The sequence below is a fragment of the Heterodontus francisci genome, chromosome 9 (genome assembly GCF_036365525.1).
Source record: "Heterodontus francisci isolate sHetFra1 chromosome 9, sHetFra1.hap1, whole genome shotgun sequence".
NCBI classification, from domain to species: Eukaryota; Metazoa; Chordata; class Chondrichthyes; order Heterodontiformes; family Heterodontidae; genus Heterodontus; species Heterodontus francisci.
This window is the reverse complement of record NC_090379.1, coordinates 33276763-33294504: the sequence shown is the minus strand read 5'-3', so window position 1 is coordinate 33294504 and position 17742 is coordinate 33276763. Positions and strand designations below refer to the sequence as shown.

General features: G+C 49.8%; 1 pseudogene; it reads left to right on the top strand.

Annotated features, from left to right (window-relative positions):
• Positions 1-8528: 8528 nt before the first annotated feature.
• On the top strand, positions 8529-8637 carry LOC137374059 (U2 spliceosomal RNA; annotated as a pseudogene).
• The last annotated feature ends 9105 nt before the right edge of the window (positions 8638-17742 follow it).

Here is a 17742-nt window from a genome sequence, read left to right as displayed (position 1 = left end):
TCCCGATTACCACCTTGCAGAAAAAAAATCTCAAAATGTCTGCAAAAAAAACCTCTACATTCATCAATATGGTTCTGCCTACTGTGTTGTCATTTTGTATTTCATAAGAGTACCTGTTGCTGGCTCCACTTCTAATAGACCAGGATTGAAATTATTTCTAAATGGTTGCTACGTGATCACTTACATGGAGAATGCTAAAGTCCACAAACGCTGCTGCTGTTCTTTAGTAATGACTTTCAGCATTCATGACCAGCTGTCATTAGAACACTCATCTGCAGAACATTCAATTATCTTCAATTAACCTTATTTAGTTTAAACTCATTACAATATCTGAATTGACTCACTTTCAATAAAGTCATATTGACTGAACAAGAATAAAACCACCGCATATGAAATTGTTGCCAGTATCATGTGCTAACTGTTTGGGGTTAGCAAACATCTAATTTAATTTCTAATAACCGTAATAAAAAGACAATTTCAAAGCCTATTGTCCATATATTCAATAATATATGTGGCAAAATAATCCTTATAAACATTAATATATCAATTTTAAATTTACTTAAAGGTTCTGAAACACATAAATAATGTTCCGATCGGGTTTCTGGATTAAATATTAGACCTAAGTTAAATATTAAACTTGCACTTGTGGAAGCATTTTAGTGCAAAATTTGGCTTGCACCTTTGTATCATTTTGTATGTATGGGCCCTGAAAATGATACATTACTTTTCTTGAAAGCCTTCAGTTACACTTAATGATAAATATGTTGCTCCCCCAATGATTTTCCGCTTTAACACACACTCGCGTAGAATTTATAGCACAGATATAGGCCATTTGGCCCAACAAGTCTCTGCCAGTGTTTATGCTCCGCATGAGCCTTCTCAACCTTACTTCATCTCACCCTTTCGCAATAACACTTTCTTATCTAGCTTCCCCTTAAAGGCATGTATGCTATTTGCCTTAACCACTTCATATGGCAGTGAATTCCACAATCTCAAAACTCTTTGAGTAAAGAACATTGTTCGGTGAAACCAAGTGAACAAAAATGTTAAAGTCTAGATTTTGTACTTGAATGCACATATCGGGATGGGGAGTGGGGGGCTGGGTGTGGAGGGTTATACCACAATGGATTTTTCTCAGGCCCTCCCGCTACTTTGAACCGGCTACTAGGACAGAAAAAACTTGCCTGGGGTACTTAGCATGTAGCTAGAGAGAAAAAAGGGCTGCCATTTACCTAAAAGGGGAAGCTGCAGTTGTAGCAGGGAAATGCAGTAACTGTACACAATGATACATGTTGCCAATACTACTCCCTTTTTACTCCCTCTGATTCAGAACAGTTAGAGATCCTGACGCAGGCCGCTGCTCTTCTTGGGGTTAAAAATCACCTTTTGCAGAAGCACAGGTGCCAACCACATTGAAGAATGTCACCAAACCAAGCCATCCAGTTCCTGGTCATGTTTTGCAGAGAGGCACAGACTCCTTTCAAGTCTGATAGGGATAGAATTTCACTTTCAATGGTGGCAGAGAACTGGCAATAGCAGATCAGTGCTCGCTATACACCTGTAGAATCATAGAAGAGTTACAGCTCAGAAAGAGGCCATTCGGCCCATCGTGTCCATGTCGGCTCTCTACAAGAGCAACTCACCTAGTTCTACTCCTCTACCTTTTCTGCACAGCCCTGCAATTTTTTTTCTTCATATAATTTTCCAATTTTCTTTTGAAGGCCTCACTTGAATCTGCCTCCACCACTCCCTCAGGCAGTGTTTCCTCATGTCACCGTTGCTTTTTTTTCCCAATCACCTTAAATGGGTATCTCAGGTTCTCGATCCTATCGCCAATGGTAACAGTTTTTCTCTATCTACTCTGTCCAGACTCCTCATCATTTTGAACACCTCTATCAAATCTTGTCTTAATCTTCCGTTCTCCAAGGAGAACAGCCCCAGCTTCTCCGATGAATCCACATAACTGAAGTTCCTCATCCCTGCAAGCATTCTTGTGAATATTTTCCGCACCCTTTCTAATGCCTTCTCACCCTTCCAGAAGTGTGGTGCCCAGAACTGGACACAATACTCCAGCTGAGGTCGAACCAGTGTTTTATAAAGGTTTACCGTAACTTCCTTGCTTTTGTACTCTAGCCCTGGATCCTGTATACATTATTATCAGTTTTCTCAACCTGCCCTGCCATCTTCACCCATCTCAATTTTACTTTCTATTGACTGCATGTGTGTGGGTGGGGAGGATGGGGTGGTGGTGGGGGGAGGGGGCAGGGGGGGTGGGGGTGGGTGTTGGTTAGAGTCTGATCTCCATGCCTGAAGTTGCCTGGTTGGCTAGATTTCAAACCATAATCATTCAAAATTGAGAAAGATGCTCCATTTTTCATATCTGGTGAGCTCAAGATGCTTGAAAAATATTGGCTGTTTCTTGCTTGCCCACAAAAAACCTGACGATGCTCCTAAAAACATTTAAATTTCAAGGTTGGAAGAAGGGCAGCAAGTGAAACAGATAGTGGAGGCATATCTCTTATTATGTTTGTTCTTTCCAGAAGGCAGAGGTACAGTTTGTTCCGTATGTCCATTCCAGTATATACATCAGCCATAGGGGTGGAGAGATGGTTTTGTTTAAATTTCCTTTTTACTGTCATCCCTAGGTATTTGAGGTCAGATCTTACACACGCAAAGGAGCAGTGCTGGCAGAAATTCCTCAGGATGTCCTGGGTGAACAACTTGGTCTTAGTTTATTAATAATTGAGACTGAATCCTATCAGCCAAACACCTTTATAATTGCAGAAGATTTTGGGAAGTGAGGTGGTGGAGTTAGTTACATGAAGTAGGATGTCCGAAGCATAAAGTGATGTTTTAACTTTGGTTGCCACACTTTGATTCCATGGATGTCCGGACTTGCTCTGACACTCACCACCAGGGGCCCGATGTCACGAAAAGAGGAGGTGGGCGGAGGTATCTTTATCTTTGAAGGGACAGTGTGGGCAGGGTAGGGTAGTGTTGTACACACTGTGGGTTGGATTTTATGCACTGTTGGAAGACAGGTTTTCTGACAGGGGACGGGGGAGGGGGGTTGCGGGGGAGGTGGGTGGGGGTGGGGGTGGGGCCGAAGAATCGGCACAAATTCATACGCCATGGAACCCGGAGCCGTAATGTCTGGTTCCGATTTTCATGGAGGCGGCGATGTTCCGCGGCGGCACTTACCGCAAAGCAATGGGATTGTAGTTTCTATATGTTAAATACTGTTGTGCATGCATTAGTATATAATTCACCGGGATCCTGCCAGGCGTTCGCATGACATGCGGCACTCGTGTGCCTTCACTTTCCCGCCTTTCAAAAGCTGGCACCAACGCGTTATGCATTGTTATTTTCATGATTTTTTTTCCGCATCAGATATTGCCACGAAGCTCAATCAGCAGATGTGAGGGAAGGGGGGTGCTCTGTAAGTGGGTACTGTGGTTGGGGGTGGGGGGGAAGGGTTGAACTCTGCAATCCAACATCAGAAGACACCATAAACACGTCGCCAGTGCCGTCCCCATCATGTGATTGGAGGGAACGGCCGCCATCATTATGTTAAGTGGCCGCCCACCACAAAATCATGGCTGAAAACATCACAGACGGGACCGCCGCCATTTTGTGCTCCCATCGCCACTCACGGCGGCAGGATAACAAAATCCAGTCCAGTATGTGTGATTGAGTTTGAGATTCTGATCTACTTCCAAAATGTATCACTGACGGCCATTCATTGCCCTATAATGAAAAACATCTTTTCTGTTAAACCGCCAAAGCAAAGCAGAAATCATTGAGTTCTTTGATGGAAATGAATGATCAGAACACTGAATAAAGGAGCTCAAAGACTGTGGGCAGTAGTCCCACTTGTCACATGAGTGGCTGTGCCACCAAGATTACACAACGGGTGGCGATTTAACATAATGGAGGCGGCCATCTCCCTCAATCAGGTGGCAAGGGCAGCAAGTAAGACTCCATTCACACCGCCAGATGATCTTGGAGCAGGTGCTGGCCCCATCTTTAAAAGCCTGCCAGCCCTGCATTCACCCTCTCCTTGAATTCGACCACAGCTCTGTCATTGAAAACATCTGTGCATTAACATCTATTGCAACCTCAGCAAGCAACTGCCCTGGGAAGACTGCTGAGAATGTCAGAGGTCAGAGCAATAGTGGCCTCACACTTCAGTGATGTCTCCCTGCTGATTCTCCTCCAGGCTGCAAGAGAAATGTGGGAGGTCCTCTTCCCCAGTGATGGCAAGAAGAGGTCCTCCCGCCTGACCAAGCAAGCCTAGGTGGCAATCGCAGAGGAGATCAGCAGCTGTGAGGTCACCCGATGCAACTAGGTGCAGTGCAGGAAGAGGGTAAATGACCTCATGCATTCAGCCAAGATAAGGGCCGCGTTCCAAAATTGCTTTGCGTGATTTGGGTGTCACTACACGGTGTGCTACATGATGAGAGTGTCACTGCCATTCCAAAGACAGGAGGTCATGGCAGATGCATGGCTGCATCTGTGAATCAAGTCTCCCTCATTTATACCTCAATCAAGTAAATCCCATGACAGGGTGAGTCAGTATGAGATACATTACATCCCATCATATGAGATACATTACATCAGTTGTTGATGAGGGGCCCATGTTAGCAGAAGAGTCATGGTGAAAGGCATGGCAATTTCTAATTGTTACATCCTTGCTCTTGCAGGAAAAGAGGGCCCATAACAGGAGGGAGGCAGCCAGGAATGGTGGCAGAGTGCCAGACATGCATCCTCTCATCCAGACTGAAGAAGAGGCCCTAGAACTAATGGGTTGCCAAGGTGGACGTGCTTTTTCAGACGGGGAGATCGGGGTCCCTGCACAAAAGAGTGATTATTGACAATCAGCTAAAAATGCAATAGTAAATGGAGAACTAGCTCTGGCATGCTGTCCTTAATGGGAGTGGAACTGACAGCATAGCTCCATGGAGAGCCGGCATGGACCTGATGGGCCGAATAGCCTCCATCTGTGCAGTAAATGACTCTGACTCCAAGTGTAGCCTAACCCACACATGCTTTCATTGTGTCTTGCAGGTTGGTGTTGCAACTGATTGCAGCCCCAGAGGGACTTGCGTCAACCTCAGAGGAGGAGCAACACTCAGCAGATGCACCTTCCACCAACGCAGATGCTTTCACCTCGGTGGATCACAAGTTTGTGAGAGCATCACACATGTGCCCCAGGCTGATGATGAGCCTCTGGTGTTGACAGCACAGGGTATGCTGGAGCTGCAGGGAGAGGTAAGGCAACATCTGGAAGAACTGCCAGAGGCCATGCATAGCCTTGAGAGGACAGTGGGGGAGTCCATTCATGCCATGACTGCTGCCATGTCCCAGACATATGAGCACATGGCTTCATCCATTGAGAGTATGGCGACCCTCATGGAGGGTCACATTTCACAGATGCAACGCAACCTGCAAACGCTCATCTTGGCCACGAGCTCAGATCAGCAGTGGCTTGGCGAACAGAAGCCTGGAGAGTTTTCCAACTCCTAGTCCTTCCTTAGTGAGCAGGGAGGTTCAAGCGAGCCTTGATAGGAATGAGGAGAGGCTGCGCTCCACATCTGGGCTCTCCTCTCAGGGCATTTCAAGTATGGACAAGGCTCCTCAGCCCTTCTGTCAGTGAGCCCAGCTCCAGCATTCGCGACGCCCGAGGAGAGTCCTGCACCAGTGCAGGAAACCCTCAGGCAGCCGTGGCCCTCCAGGCCTCAGGCACCCAGAGGGCAGCCGCCGAATTTATCCCAGGCCAAGGAGTATCCAGCCTCCAGCACAGCTGCTAGCGCAAGTGTTACACCGCACAGGAGCACCTGGAAGCATATACAAAAAAACACCTAGCCATACACATGGGTATTCAAAGGTGATGCAACTATGTCATGTACAATTTAATTAAACGTTCTTTTGTACCAATCATTAGCCTTCATTGTGTGGAAAATCCAGCTTCCACCATGCCTTCATTGTGACCCTCTGAATCCCTACATACCCCTTAGAACAGAGCCAATGTCAGCATGAACCTCATCATCATGGCAATGTGATTGAAGAAATAATTAACATCTGCTCTCTCATGGGCCCTAGCACACAATGTAGGTGATCTTCATTCAGGTAACACAGATAGAAAAGAGGTGGAAGACGACTTGCATGAAGGTCAGTATTTATTGCATTGTTATTGAGCGGACATCAGGGTGGCTGAAATTGGGTCATTATGAGGTTGCCTCTTGCCTCCTTTCTGCATCGCTCACCACATCTGGCCTTCCTCACCATGTTGTCTTCTTCCATAGTTGCTTGACCCTGTCTCTCCTCCGCGTCCTCTTCCTCACAGGATGTTGGTCGCTCAGGCATATCTTCCTCATGTAAGGCCTCCCCCTAAGAAGTGCTAGATTATGCAAAGTGCAGCAGACCATCACTGTACACAAAACCCCCACTGGGAATACTGCAGGGCTCCACCAGATCAATCAAGGCAGGAATTTCATCTTCAGCATCCCAATGGCTGCTCAATGATCGCTCGGGTGGGTCCGTGGGAAACATTGCACCTCTCCTCCGCAGCATTTCAAGGGCTCCTCTCGGGCGTCAGAAGCCATGTCTTCAATGGGTAGCCCTTGTCCCTGAGAATCCACCCCTGAAAGTGAGCAGGGGGAGTGAAAAGCTGTGACACCTGGGACTGTCAAAATATGTAGGCGTCATGGTGGCTTCCCGGGAAGCTGGCACACACTGTAGTGTTTTGAGAATTGCATTGTACATATTGTTCACTTGAGGCTACCATGCACAGATGAGCCAGCAGAGGGAGCTGAAAGTGAAAGTAAAACAAAATAAAGAAGACGCCATTATGTTGAACAGCAAGCTGCCTCTGTCTCAGTCTTTGCTTCATATTTCTTACCAAACTTGGCTAAACCTCACTCCAGCCTTGAGAACATCACACACCTGCAGGAAACGCTTTTGGCAGTCGCAGACCAGTTGAATGTTGATTGAATGGAAGCCCTTCCTGTTGATGAAGGCGGCTGATTGGTCTGTGGGAGCCTCGATGGTCACATGTGTGCAATCAATTACACCATGCACCTGTGGGAATTCAGCTATTGCACCAATACCGACGGCTCTCTCTGCCTGAATGTCAGGATCTGTCTGGTAACGCACATAATCGCCAGCCCTCTTGAACAGGGCATTGGTCACCTCCTTGATGCAGCAGTGAACTGCGGCCTAGGAAATCCCACACATATCCCTGGTGAGTCCTTGGAAAGATCCTGATGCATAAAAGTTGAGCGCCACGATTATCTTTAGGGCCACAGGCATAGAGTGACCACCAAATCCCATTGGTCACAAATTGTCCTGCAGAAGGCCACATAGGCCTCCCTGGACAGCCATAGCCTTCGCTGACACTGTCGCTCAGACATCTGCCGGTAGGTTATGTGAGTCCTGTAGACTCTCTGGCGGACTTGGGCCCTTCTTGGCTTTGTCGGCTGCTAATGTTTGCGTTTTGGAGCTTCACGCTGAACCGCAGCTGCCTCTTGGGACTGCATCCATCAGAAGCGCCTCAACATACCAAGAGGATCCAGAAACATAGTGTAAATGAGACCCATGAGAGGTGCCCTGCGCCCTTCGGCTCCCTTCTGATGCAGAGATGAGCCTGTAAATCTTAGCTGATCTGAATGCCTGATGTAGTTCAAGAGTAAAGGTTAACATTGGTTTATCATCTTTTCAGGCTGTGTGAGATATCACATACATAACAACATAATTTATGATACCCTTTGATGGCCCCCCGACATACACAACCTATACGCTTGCAGAGCATCCCCATTCACAGAACTCCCTTTCCGAGCTCCACCCATTCATAAATTCCCCTTACAGAGCTCCCCCAGTACACAGAATCTCCTTGGACACCCAGCATAGCAGCAATGGCCACTGTACCTCCCCACACCATCACCCACCCACCCCCCCGACTTTCCCTATGCTACTATGGTCAGTTACCTTCCCTTTCGTGGCACCAAAGTTTCTTGCCTCAATGCCATCAGCTTTTCAGGGTCGCAAAACTGAAGGCACATGATTAGAGTCATAGAGTTATACAGCATAGAAACAGGCCCTTCGACACATCGTGTCTGTACCGGTAATCGAGCACTATTCTAATCCCATTTTCCAGGATTGCTGCACATCACCCACAAAATTGCGGGACATTCATTGGATCACAGATAACTACATTCAAATGAATGCAAAACAGCATTTCGGGCATTTAGATTATGATGCCATCGTGTCGGGGCGTCAGTACTGCCACGGTACTTCCTGATCTCTATTTCAGCGGAACACTGCAGCACGGCGCCGGGTTTTGGGGTGGACAACTCTGCGGCAATTCTCCATCCCCCCACGCCAACGAGCCCGCCTTAGATGAGAGCACAAAATTCAGCCCTGTGTCCTTGAAGGTGATGAGAAGATTACAGCAATGCAAGCCCAAATAACACACCTAATAGAGAAGGACCACAAAATTGGATGACCTTAACAATGATATCCATTGTTTGATCGCTTCTCGGCCTTTTGGCTAAGATCAAGTGTAGTATCTGTTCTTATCAGTGCTTATTTGATTGAGAAGAGACCATGATCATTGCCTTTTGATCCTGGGGAAGCTTTGAGTAAAATGGCTATAACCAATTTTCGAGCTTCGGGCCAGGGAGTGCGCAACACCGTTCAGGTGGTCGTGAAGGACAAGGAAGGAGATGCACCGGTCGATCGCACCTTCTTCATCAAGAAAATTCTCTTCGATTGCTGCGGATTTCAAGCGACGGACGTCTTCTGCCTGCAGGATTTCCCCAGCAGTGGATACTTCGACGTGACGTTCCGGAACGTGGCGGGATGCATCAAGTTCCTGAAGGCGTTCAAGGAGAAAGGGGACGGGGCGCCACTGTCGATCCTCACAGCGGAGCCACTCTTCACGCTTCCGTCACAACGGGACCGGGTGGTGACGATTCACCTCAACAACCCCCATGTTCCGGTGGTGGATGTACTCACCTTTCTCGCCAGGTACGTCGAGGTGGCCGGCAGCAGCACTGATGTCAAGGACCCCTTTGGGATCTGGACCAGCAAGCGGCAGGTCAAGGTGACCTTGAAGGTAGATTCCAGTGGAGCCATCATCCACCCTCCCTCCAGCTTCGCTATCGGGGGAAGTCGAGGCTTCTTGGTCTACGCTGGGCAGCCCAGAGTTTGCCGCACCTGTGGCAAATCTGGTCACATGGCAGCCAACTGCAGCACGGTTGTTTGCAAGAACTGCAAGGAGGAAGGCCATCAGACCAAGGACTGTAAGCAGACTAAGTGTTGCAACTTGTGCGGTGCGGCAGGCCATCTCTACAAGACCTGCCCCAAACGTTGCCTCAGCTATGCTCAGGCGGCAAGGTCCAAGAAAAGGCCGGGAGAAGGTTCGACGAAGGCGTCCGCTGTTCGAACGGAGACCAGCAACCTTCTTCGCAGTGAGGAACTTCAACCTGAGAAGGAAGGGGAGGCAGCTGAAACCAACGACCCAGCACCTACCCAGCGCCCGGAAACCCCTCCTCCACAGACAGAATCAATGGAGGAGGAGGCAGCAGATGGACAAACAGGTCAGTGGCAAGTGGTCCAGAAGAAAACCACAAAGAAAAAACATCCCAAAGCCACCACCCAAACCAGTGGCAAGAGGAGGCTCTCTTCTGAATCAGACTGCAACAACTCCTCTTCACTGGACGGGGAAATGCTGGAACGACAGCCCCTTCAAAAGAGGCGGCAGAACTCCGAGATGGATGATAAAGCATCCCAGGCCCCGGGCACTGGAAGCTGTGATGGGCCCGGCGTGCCCCAACCCCAATGCCCCACACGTAACGACGTGGCCAACACATATCAGCTCCGGGACACCGGGAGCAAAGACACGTCTGGCGCACCTGAGCTCCGGGAGACCAGGAGCTGTGACGTTTTCGAGGAGGAACAGATGGAAGCAGCTGAGGACAACCCAATGCTCTCTGCCTACAAGACCCCCCCGATGTCACCCGAGCGGCACAAGCCCTGCATGAAAACTCAGGAGGGGTTTCTGAGCTCAACCAACGTGAAACTGCTTGCGCACACGATGGGTATGCAGGAACATCCCGAAGGACTGGGACTAGCGAGGACAAATGGTATGGGAAGCAACAACTAATTTTTAGTAAAAAATGGGTGTAAGAATTGCTTCCATTAATGTGCGTAGCATTAAATCTACTACGCGATGTGTTTCAACCTTGGATTACCTGGCCAAGGTCAAAGCTGACCTACTGTTTCTGCAGGAGTGTGGAATACCACACCTCAGCACCTACAGGCAGTGGTCGCGATGGTGGTCCCACGGGCCATCGATCTGGTCGGGGGGTAATGACTGCCGTTCCTCCGGCCTGGGTATTCTGCTGCGGGGAGGTAACTTCACCATCTCCGAAGTTAAGGAGGTGGTGGGCGGTCGCCTCCTCGTAGCAGACGTGATGTACAACAACGCTCCGCTCCGGTTGATCAACGTGTACGCCCCGGTACAACGCAGCGAGCGGCTGACCGTCTTCCAGCAGCTCCCACTGCTGCTGGCGACGTCCAGGCCGGTCATCCTAGGCGGTGACTTCAACTGCATCATCGATGCGGCTGGACGATCCGGCAGTGACGACAGCAAACTGGACGCTACGTCCAGATTCATCATAGAAACAGTTAAAGATGCCAAACTGCACGACGTCTTCAGCAAACCTGCAGACGGAGCGCAGCGCAGATACACATGGTCAAGATCGGACGGGTCTGCCCGTTCCAGGATTGACTTCCTGTTTGTGTCCCGTGCTGTCACGGTCGGATCCACCGACGTCAAGCCGGTGTTCTTCTCCGACCACTGCCTCTTACTGGCCGACTGTCACTTACAGGACGACCAGCGGGTTGGCAGAGGGACGTGGAAGCTCAATGCGACACTGCTGACCCCAGAGAACGTTGAGGAACTCAAAAGGGATTACAAAGGTTGGAGGACCGTGAAACCCCTCTTTGAGTCTCCAGTTCACTGGTGGGAAGCGATTAAGGAGAACATCAAGAGGTTCTTCATCCACAAAGGTGTTCAGAAGGCGAGAGAGAGACAGAGGGAAGTGTCCCGACTCCAGAAAATTATGCAAAATCTACTCCAGTTGCAGTCAATGGGGGTCGAGGTCAAGGAGGACCTCCAAGAAGTGAAGAGCCAGCAGGCCTCGCTCTTTGCCAAGGAGGCCTCCAAGATCATCTTCCGGTCCAGAGTCCGCTCCATCGAGCAGGATGAGACGTGCTCACGTTACTTCTTCCAAAAGGTACACAGAGAGAGCTCTGTTATCAGCAGCCTGAAGGAAGAAGATGGCTCGGTAACGTCTTCGCAGTCCGACATACTAAGGATCAGCAAATCCTTTTATGCTGGGCTGTATGACGCGAAGCCCACAGACAGCAGAGCCTCCCAGTCCTTCCTGTCATCTATCACAGAGGTCTTAGATGACAGCAGGAGGGAGAGACTGGACAAGCCGCTAATTCTGGACGAGGTGACAAAGGCCGTCGAGTCTTTCGAGACGAGTAAAACTCCCGGGAGCGACGGCTTACCGGTCGAGTTGTACTCGGCCCTGTGGGACTGGGTCGGCCCGGACCTGCTGGAAGTATACGAGAGTATGCTCCTGGCCGGCAGCATGTCAGAATCCATGAGAAAAGGCATCATCACCCTCATTTACAAGCAGAAGGGGGAGAGGGCAGAAATCAGAAATTGGCGGCCCATCTCACTGCTTAATGTTGATTACAAGATTCTGTCCAAAGTCATAGCCAGTCGAGTCAAGTCTGTTCTGGAGTTGGTGATTCACCCCGATCAGACCTGTACTGTACCCGGCAGGAAGATCTCTGATAGTCTCGCGCTACTCAGGGATACGATCGCCTACGTATGGGACAGGAGGGTGGACACCTGCCTCATCAGTCTGGACCAGGAGAAGGCTTTTGACAGGATATCGCACACCTACATGATGGACGTGCTTTCCAAAATGGGGTTTGGGGAGGGAATCTGCAATTGGATCCAACTGCTCTACACAAACATCAGTAGCGCAGTCTCAATCAACGGGTGGGAATCGGAAAGTTTCCCGATCAAATCTGGAGTCAGACAGGGCTGTCCTCTGTCCCCGGTCTTGTTTGTTTGCTGTATTGAACCCTTTGCTGAGTCTATTAGGAAGGATGCGAGCATAGGAGGGGTGACAATCCCAGGCAGCGGAGGCACTCAGGTCAAAACCTCCCTGTACATGGATGACGTCGCCGTTTTCTGCTCGGATCCGCTGTCCGTGCGCAGACTGATGAGCATCTGCGACCAGTTCGAACTGGCCTCGGGAGCCAAAGTTAACCACGGCAAGAGCGAGGCCATGTTCTTTGGCAACTGGGCTGACCGATCCTTTGTCCCCTTCACCGTCAGGTCAGATTACCTGAAGGTGCTGGGGATATGGTTCGGAAGGGCCGGGGCGTGCACCAAAACATGGGAGGAGCGAGTAGCCAAGGTACGACAAAAGTTGGGCATGTGGGGGCAGCGATCTCTCTCCATTGTGGGTAAGAACCTGGTCATCAGGTGCGAGGCGCTCACGTTGTTGCTGTACGTGGCGCAGGTCTGGCCCATACCCCACTCCTGCGCTGTGGCAGTCACCCGAGCCATTTTCCGCTTCGTCTGGGGATCTAAAATGGACCGGGTCCGGAGGGACACGATGTTCAAATCTCTGGACAAGGGCGGGAAAAATGTACCCAACGTGGGCCTCATCCTGATGACCACCTTCGTGTGCGGCTGCATCAAGCTGTGTGTAGATCCCCAGTACGCAAACTCCAAGTGTCACTATGTGCTGAGGTTCTATCTGTCCCCGGTGTTGCGAAGGATGGGCCTGGTCACATTGCCGCGGAACGCTCCGTGCAATTGGGCGGTGCCGTACCACCTATCCTTCGTGGAGCAATTTCTGCGGGAAAACACCTTTGACCACCGGTCCATCAGGCAGTGGTCTGCACGGAATGTCCTCAAGGCCCTACGGGAAAAGGAAACGGTGGATCCTGTCGGATGGTTCCCCGAGCAGACCGTCAAAGTCATTTGGCGGAATGCCTCATCACCAGAACTTTCAAACAAGCACCAAGACGTAGCTTGGCTGGTGGTGAGAAGGGCCCTCCCCGTCAGATCCTTCATGCACACCCGAAGTCTCGCCCCCTCCGCACAGTGCCCCCGCGTTGGCTGTGGTGGGGAAGAGACGGTCGCCCACCTCCTCCTGGAATGTGCCTTTGCAAAGCAGGTGTGGAAAGAGATGTAGTATACTGTATTCGCTGCTCACAGTGTGGTCTCCTCTACATTGGGGAGACCAAGCGCAGACTGGGTGACCGCTTTGCGGAACATCTCCGCTCAGTCCGCAAGCAGGACCCTGAGCTTCCGGTTGCTTGCCATTTCAACACTCCCCCCTGCTCTCATGCTCACATCTCTGTCCTGGGATTGCTGCAGTGTTCCAGTGAACATCAACGCAAGCTCGAGGAACAGCATCTCATCTACCGATTAGGCACACTACAGCCTGCCGGACTGAACATTGAGTTCAATAATTTCAGAGCATGACAGCCCCCCACTTTACTTTCATTTTTAGTCATTTTTAGTTATTTTTTCTTCCTTTTTTTTTGCATTCCTTTTTACATTTTTTACAATCCTTTTTTTGCATTTATTTCATTTCATCTTAGTTTGTTCAGTTTGCTTACCCACTGTTTTTTTCAGGTTGTTTTTCTTCAGGTTTGCACTTGCTGATGTTCAATATTCAGTATATTCACACCTAATCTGTACTAATGCTTTGTCTTTCAACACACCATTAACATATTGTTTGCCTTTGCTCCGTGACCTTTTGGTCAGCTATGTGGCCTGGTCCAATCTGCACCTTCTCCTTTGTTATCTCTTGCCCAACTCCCACCTCACTTGTTTATAATCTGTGACTTTTCTAATATTTGTCAGTTCCGAAGAAGGGTCACTGACCCGAAACGTTAACTCTGCTTCTCTTTCCACAGATGCTGCCAGACCTGCTGAGTGAATCCAGCATTTCTTGTTTTTGTTTCAGATTTCCAGCATCCGCAGTATTTTGCTTTTATTTTAGTGTTTAATTCACTGCCACTTCTCTTCCAGGAATGCCTACCTTGAAGAAGTTCTGCTCTTCTCTCCGACGGGATTTTCGTTTGTCTCTTTTACCTTGTTCACCTTCATTGCTTTCTATTTCCCTCCTGGTGTTTGATAAGGTATCTACCAAAACTCGTTTTCACAGCCACATCTCCTTCCTCAGTGACTGTCTCCGGCTCCGACTGATTCCACGTGGATTCCAACAGCAGTTTCACCCATCATGCTTTGAAACCACCCAGGATCACAGGTATCTCCGAGAAATACAACGTTCCTCGGACTGCTACTCTCGCCGCATCCTGAGATCCACACTCAGTGCTATGCGCCGCCATATGCACACACTGGACCTCTCTCTCCAGCAGCACCGTCTCACCTTATCTCAAATCTGTTCTACTCCGCAGTTTCATCTCATCTTACGTCTCATCCGACGCATTAACAAAAAACTTTTTTTCTTCCTTTCAGGTGTTAAGGAACGCAAGCTCCAGCAGCTGATGGGGACTAATGCCCCTCCAGATCCTCCTTCCGCTTCACTTCCCTCTGACCCCACCCCTTCTGATCTGACCCCTTGCCGTGTATTCACTATACCCTCTGACCTCCCCCTCTCTGATGCTGAGCGTTCTGTACTCAGCAAAGGTCTCAGTTTTATCCCCTTACGCCCCCACCTCAATGAATTTCGCGCTCGGCATGACGTTGAGCTCTTCTTCCGTCGCCTCCGCCTCCGGGCTCACTTCTTCGACCAGGAGTCCTCCCCCCGACCAGCAGACCCATTCACCCGCCTCCAGCATTCTCCCTCTACCTGGACCCCTCACCCTGGCCTCTTACCCGCTCTTGATCTCTTCATTGAAAACTGTCGGCGAGACATTGGTCGTCTCAATTTCTCTGCCCCCCTCACTCACTCTAACCTGTCCCCCTCTGAACTTGAGGCACTCCGTTCTCTCAGGTCTAACCCCGACATGGTCATCAAACCTGCAGACAAGGGTGGTGCTGTTGTTGTATGGCGTACCGACCTCTACCTTGCAGAAGCTCAACGCCAACTCACAGACACCTCTTCCTACCTCCCTCTGGACCATGACCCCACCACCGAACATCAAGCCACCGTCCAAAGGACTGTCACTGACCTCATCTCCTCTGGAGATCTTCCCTCTACAGCTTCCAACCTCATAGTCCCGCAACCCCGGACAGCCCGCTTCTACCTCCTTCCCAAAATCCACAAACGGGACTGTCCCGGCAGACCCATTGTGTCAGCCTGCTCCTGCCCAACTGAACTCATTTCTTCCTATCTAGACTCTATCTTTTCTCCGCTGGTCCAGTCTCTTCCCACCTACATCCGTGACTCTTCTGACGCCCTACGTCATTTTGACAATTTCCAGTTTCCTGGTCCCAACCGCCTCCTCTTCACTATGGACGTCCAATCGCTCTACACCTCCATCCCCCACCAGGATGGTTTGAGGGCTCTCCGCTTCTTCCTGGAACAGAGGCCCAACCAGTCCCCATCCACCACCACCCTCCTCCGTCTGGCTGAACTTGTTCTCACATTGAACAACTTCTCCTTCAACTCCACGCACTTCCTTCAAGTAAAAGGTGTCGCTATGGGTACCCGCATGGGTCCTAGTTATGCCTGTCTTTTTGTGGGATATGTCGAGCATTCTTTGTTCCAGTCCTACTCAGGCCCCCTCCCCCAACTCTTTTTCCGGTACATTGATGACTGTATCGGTGCCGTTTCCTGCTCCCGCCCCGAACTAGAAAACTTTATCAACTTTGCTTCCAATTTCCACCCTTCTCTCACCTTTACATGGTCCATCTCTGACACTTCCCTTCCCTTCCTCGACTTCTCTGTCTCCATCTCTGGGGATAGGTTGTCTACCAATATCCATTATAAGCCCACTGACTCCCACAGCTACCTCGACTACACTTCTTCACACCCTACCTCCTGTAAGGACTCCATTCCATTCTCCCAGTTTCTCCGTCTCCGACGCATCTGCTCTGATGATGCCACCTTCCATGACGGTGCTTCTAATATGACCTCCTTTTTCCTCAACCGAGGATTTCCCCCCACTGTGGTTGACAGGGCCCTCAACCGTGTCCGACCCATTCCCCGCACCTCTACCCTCACCCCTTCCCCTCCCTCCCAGAACCGTGACAGGGTTCCCCTTGTCCTCACTTTTCATCCCACCAGCCTCCATATCCAAAGGATCATCCTCCGCCATTTTCGCCACCTCCAGCGTGATGCCACTACCAGTCGCATCTTCCCCTCCCTTCCCCTGTCAGCATTCCGAAGGGATCGTTCCCTCCGCGACACCCTGGTCCACTCCTCCATTACCCCCACCACCTCGTCCCCGTCCCAGGGCACCTTCCCTTGCAATCGCAGGAGGTGTAATACCTGCCCATTTACCTCCTCTCTCCTCACTATCCCAGGCCCCAAACACTCCTTTCAGGTGAAGCAGCGATTTACTTGTACTTCTTTCAATGTAGTATACTGTATTCGCTGCTCACAGTGTGGTCTCCTCTACATTGGGGAGACCAAGCGCAGACTGGGTGACCGCTTTGCGGAACATCTCCGCTCAGTCCGCAAGCAGGACCCTGAGCTTCCGGTTGCTTGCCATTTCAACACTCCCCCCTGCTCTCATGCTCACATCTCTGTCCTGGGATTGCTGCAGTGTTCCAGTGAACATCAACGCAAGCTCGAGGAACAGCATCTCATCTACCGATTAGGCACACTACAGCCTGCCGGACTGAACATTGAGTTCAATAATTTCAGAGCATGACAGCCCCCCACTTTACTTTCATTTTTAGTCATTTTTAGTTATTTTTTCTTCCTTTTTTTTTGCATTCCTTTTTACATTTTTTACAATCTTTTTTTGCATTTATTTCATTTCATCTTAGTTTGTTCAGTTTGCTTACCCACTGTTTTTTTCAGGTTGTTTTTCTTCAGGTTTGCACTTGCTGATGTTCAATATTCAGTATATTCACACCTAATCTGTACTAATGCTTTGTCTTTCAACACACCATTAACATATTGTTTGCCTTTGCTCCGTGACCTTTTGGTCAGCTATGTGGCCTGGTCCAATCTGCACCTTCTCCTTTGTTATCTCTTGCCCAACTCCCACCTCACTTGTTTATAATCTGTGACTTTTCTAATATTTGTCAGTTCCGAAGAAGGGTCACTGACCCGAAACGTTAACTCTGCTTCTCTTTCCACAGATGCTGCCAGACCTGCTGAGTGAATCCAGCATTTCTTGTTTTTGTTGTGGAAAGAGATGCAGTGGTTTTTGTCAAGGTTCATCCCAAGCAGCTCTGTAACACAGGAGTCTGTGCTCTACGGGCTGTTCCCAGGGACGCACACCGAGACAAACATCAACTGCTGCTGGAGGACTATCAATTCGGTGAAAGACGCCCTTTGGTCTGCCCGAAACTTGCTGGTCTTCCAGCGCAAAGAGTTGTCCACCACCGAATGTTGCAGACTGGCACATTCCAAGGTCCAGGACTACGTGCTGAGGGACGCACTAAAGCTTGGGGCAGCCGCAGCAAAGGCTCAATGGGGAAAGACCACAGTGTAAGGTTCCCCCACCAAGCTGGACTGAGGGGCTGGATCCATGGGAAACCCCTCGAACTGTATC